This window comes from Cupressus sempervirens, chromosome 1 (assembly GCF_028749045.1).
Source record: "Cupressus sempervirens isolate cs-2001-9-10 chromosome 1, ASM2874904v1, whole genome shotgun sequence".
Classification (NCBI taxonomy): domain Eukaryota; kingdom Viridiplantae; phylum Streptophyta; class Pinopsida; order Cupressales; family Cupressaceae; genus Cupressus; species Cupressus sempervirens.
Window position 1 is genome coordinate 16,561,518 of NC_143118.1, and position 5,729 is coordinate 16,567,246.

Consider the following 5,729-nt stretch of genomic DNA (forward strand, 5'->3'; position numbering starts at 1 on the left):
AACATATATTTGAAATTTCTTTTCATCACTAAATGATAACCAAAAACTCATTAATAATTTTTAGATATACCAATAGTCACTCACATGTACCCCCAATAGTTAGAATTTGTAGAGGTTATTTGGTTCTAGTGCAACTTTATTGGTACACATAGCTCATGCATACTAGAGCACTTGTGCATAAGTATTCAAAAATATTTGAGGTGGTTGTAGTGCATAATTATTGGGGCACCTTGAAGTAAGCATCAAGTAAAGCTTTGAAATCACCACATTTTGACCCTTGCTTACATCTAATAAATCCCACAAAATGTGTCATCACTATTTCAAGCAAAAAAAAATCTATAATCAATTATATCCTATACGGAGGCAACAACAAAATTATTGAAAACTAGTGTATTGAATTTTCTCTTCACACAATTAGTTATAATGGTTATGTACAAGTCTTTGAATGTTTCCATCAATGTTAATATGGAGCTCAAAAGATATGTTCCCCTCCATGTATATTGATCAATTTTAAGTTCTCGTCATGGCACATAATCTAAGTTGTCCCACCTCTAAGAAGAAACATACTTGTCAATATTCTCATACAAATATTTTGACTAAAAATGATGATTGAAGTTATCTTTCTTTTAAATTATTATACTCTCTTTTATTAATGTGGAAACTAAAGTCATTATGCAATTTATGGTTTCTATTTTGTCGATAACTTGCCATCTATAGGATTTTCAATTCTAGAATAGATAAAATCAAGTAATTTAAGAACTAATTCACTAGTTTGTATTTTCTACATGGAACTCTGAGTTTTAATTTAGACCATATTTTTAAAATTCATCGGCCTTAACTTTCTTTCACCTACTCTATTATTTCCAAAAAATGATAACTAAAACCTATTAATAAATTTTGCATATATTAGCACAATGCAAGGTAGGGGAATCCCAAAGGAGATGTCATAGTCCCCAAAAATTAACCACATAGCTGAAACACGCCACAAGATATAAAATCTAATACCAAACTCAACTCTTTATTCATAAATCAACCAATTACATGCAATGTGTTAGGCTATAAGGCCTTCCCAGTTATGGCCAAATACAAAGCAAGTAATAGTTCTGCAAGATCCCTCAAGATCCAATCCAAAATCCCTACCTAATCCAGATCTGTAACACAACAACACTCTGGAAGAAACCTCTAGCAAGATCTCAACTTGCACTCGCAAGCCCAACAAGCAATTTCCTCATTTCTCTAACTGCAACCACTAGCTTTGCTCAAACTTTGCTCTTCTAAACTATTCCATGTTGAACTCGGGATCCACTCTCCTAAATGAATGACTCAAGACTCCCCCTAAACCCTCTACTTATACCCAACTAAACCACAAGTTGGCCTAGAAAGTTACAAATGAAATAAAACCTTACATTAAATGCATACTTAAGCCATAAGTCAGCTCACAACAAACATTAAATATAAAATATTAATGCTCATGTTAACCACACAAAAATGCTTAGGACAAGCCCCCAAGTTTACAACACTAATTGAATGCACATAAGAGAGCTAACCAAGACCACACATAGGTCCTCACACACCCCTAGATCGATCCATGTTACAATCACATGCTACATGCATTAAATACACCAAGTCGGCCAACCAAAACCTCGAGAACTCTAGTTGGCACCATCACCCTACCGAGTGTCATAAAAACAACTAGGCATGCCTGCCAAGCATCATCGAGAATAGGTTATGTCAAGTACCAGAAACTATGCCAAGTTCCTTCAGCAAAGCAAGTAGCACAACAACCGAGTACCTCGGTCAACAATATGCCTAGTAATTACCAAGCATCTGCCTTTCTTCTTCGGCTAAGGACCAAGCTTCTCCACCAAGCACATTTAGTCAAGTGTTCAACCAAGAAATACCATAGAGATGGTTGAGTACCTCTAGTTGTCCACAAAAAATGCCAAATTTTTTAGGAACCTTAGATGCCCCTACATCATATATTAATAGCCAACAACATGTACCCTTAATATTTAGAATTTTTCATGTTTGATGGAAGATTTGTGCAATTTTATCGGTGCTCACATCTTACCCTATTAAAAATCTAATATATAATCACACATATGAATAGTATAAATCTCATACATCCTTATAAATTCATTCAAATAATCCATTTAACTAAAATAACTATAGAGAGAAAGTGATTTTACAATAACAACACCTTTATTTATCAATAAGCAAACACAAGAGAAACAAAAGTTAAAATATATGGTGGCCCTAGGGATTAGAAGTCTTTGATTGTGATTAAATAGAGTTATGATACATAGGGAACATGTGTTTCTATTAGGTGAAGGCTAGCTAAGGTGCTAAATTTAGTCATATAGTTTGAAAAAAAATCAAAGTGTGATGCATGAAATACAATGCAAACATAGTACAACTCTAAAGGATCTCATATGTCATACCTACTAACCCCCAATCAAGTGTGACACAGTGCAAGGTAGGAGAATCCCCAAAGGATATGTCCAAGCCCCCAACAAATAACCACATAGTGGAAAAACAACACAAGATATGAGAGATGATACCAAATACAACTCTTTATTCATAAAGCAATTGATTACATGCAATGTGTTAGGTTGTAAGGCCTTCCCGGTTACAACCAAATACAAAGCAAGTAATAGTTTTGCAAGATCCCTCAAGATCCAATCCCAAACCATAGCTAGTTTAGATCTATAGCACCATAACACTCTAGTAGAAACCTCCAAGTAAGATCTCAACTTGTGTTTGCAATCTGCTAAGTAATCTCCTTGTTTCCCAAGCCGCAACTACTAGCTCTTCTAACAAAATTTTCTCCTCTTCCACATCCTCTTTTCAAACCTAGATGATTATGACTTCCTCCCTTGAATGAATCAAGACTCCACCTAAACCCCCTACTTATATGTAACTCAGTCACAAGTTGACCTAGAAAGGTACAAATTAAATAAACCCTTGCATTAAATGCATATTTAAGCCACAAGTTGGCTCACAAAAAATATTAAATATTAAATGTTAACCCTCATGTTAACTGGAACAATAACTACATAAAAAATACTTAGGACAAGCCCCAAGTTTGCAACATTGATTAAATGCACATAGGAGAGATAATTAAGACCACACATAGGTCCTCATATACTCCCAGATTGATCCATGTCACAGTAACACACTACATGCATTAAATGCACCAAGTTATCCAATCCAATCCATAAGAACTCCATCTTGCAAGCCACACTGTCGAGCATCATCAAAACCACAAGCATTGTTGTGCTCCTACAAGCATTTTCGAGTTCCTCAAGTACCAAAAAATCAACACACGATGAGCACTATAGTGAGTGTTGGGCAACATAAGATATGTCGAGCTCCTTCAGTGACTGAGCCCCTTCAATGATCGAGCACCTCAGCCAACAATGCAACCAAGAACTACCCAATAATGACTAAGCACTAGTCCATCTACGACTGATTTCTCCAACTCCAAGGCCAAAACCACTCCAATGCGTAGGATTGCTAACAACCCTAGGATGCTCTTGCATCAGGCACCCTAGGTGTGAAAAGATGTTCTTAGTAGTTGGAAGAACATCTTCTAGGATTCAACACAAAAATCCCAAACTGATTCTTCACATATATGTCCTCCAAGTCTTCAACTTGCACACTCTTTCCCTTAGTCCACTTTTTCTTCTTCACACCCACCCTTGATGGGGCCATAGGTTTTCTTTCTACATCGATCTCCAACCCTCTCAGAATTCTTCAACTCAACTCGACTACCAATACTCAAGTTCCTCTTGTCGAGTTCTTCATTCTACAAAGGAATCAAGCAATGTTTTTTACCACCTTTCTTAATAATAATCACATTCTTGACACAATCATGCATAGCATTGCAATCATACTGCCAAGGTCTACAAAGTATTATGTGAAAACTACTCATGTCCACAATATCACACAACACAGTTTGATCCTTATACTGCCCAATCTAAAAACCAACAAGATAGTTCTCCCTTACTTCCAAAGCATGTTCATCTTGTAACAAACCAATCCTATAAGGACAAGGATGTCTCATTCTTTTCAAATCAAATTTCTAAACTATCTCCTCAGTAACAAGGTTATCCATACTACCACCATCCACAATCACATTACAGATTTAACCACCAGACTTACAATGAGTCCTGAACAAATTATTCCTTTGACAAGGTTCCAATGCCTTCTTATTAGACAATGCTCGTCGAGCCAACAAACTCCCCCCTACTCAGGTTCATCGACCAAGCCTTTGGCTTCATTCACAACAACAACTCTTCTATCACCAACCTTCTATGAACACTCATAATCTCTATGTCCTTCTTCACCACATCTATAAAAAGTACCCTTAAACTCACCTCTAATTGTCCTTCTTTTTTACTCAACATGTTTTGGTTCATCTTTAGCAATCTATTTGTTCTTCACCAAATGATTTTGTTTTTCCTTCTCTCAAGGATTACCTTGATGTCTCCTCTTCAACTCTGAATATTGAATCTCAAGCCATTAATATACCAAGCCACCTTCTCCTTAGATAGTTCTCTATGTCCAGACTAAATAGTCATCTTATAGAACTCCTTGGTGTAATCCTTCATAGACATATCCTTTTGCTTCATATTTTGCAACCTCTTAAACAACTCAAGTTCATAATATATAGGAATGAACTTAACCTTTAGTTTTTTCACCATCAATCTCCAACGAGTGATCTTCATCTCACCTTCCTCTTCTCTATCTATTTGCAGTTCTTTCCACCATAAAGCAACATGCTCTTTCAACTTAGTCTATGTCAACCTCACTCTAAGAAAATCTCCAATATCCTCTACCTCAAAGTATTCTTCCAATTCACTAATCCAATCAATCAAGTCTTCAGGATTCAAACTACCTGAGAAATTAGAAACCTCCATATTATGCTTCAGCTTCAACTAAGTTCCAGATCTAGCAAATTGACTAGGCCTACCTCCCATAGGTCTCTCCACATGATTAGTTCTATCTTCACCACTCAATCTAGCAACCTCAAAGTCTTTAGTAGCTTCCTCATTACCATATTTGACACCCATATGTTGAGGTACACCACCTATAGTACTTATGATCTCAGCAATCATATCACTCTTCATCGACGCCATCTTAGATATGAAATCTACTTTAATCTTCTCTGCGATCCTTGCTTCCAAAACATCACAAAGATCTTCAATCACCCTAGGGTCCAATTGTCTTGTAGGCATATTCCAAGATCTTCATAAATCCTATGTAATAAATCCACAAGATCAACTAGATCCTCACTCTAATGATCTTCAACCCAGGTCTTGATGAAAACTGGCTCAACTTTGGTGATCTATCTACACGCTTAGGAACACCTTTGCTCTGATACCGCTTGATGCAGTACAAGGCAAGAGAATCCCCAAAGGAGATGTCCAAGCCCCTAGAAAATAACCACACAGTAGAAACATGATACAAGATATAATATCTAATACCATACACAACTCTTTAGTCATAAAATAACTGATTGCATGCAATGTGGCTATAAAGCCTTCCCGGTTATGGCCAAATACAAAGCAAGTAATAGTTTTGCAAGATCCCTCAAGATCCAATCCCAAGCCCTAGCTAGTTTAGATCTATAACACCATAGCACTCTAGTAGAAACCTCCAAGCAAGATCTCAACTTGTGCTTGCAAGCCACCAAGTAATCTCCTTATTTCCCAAGCCACGATTAC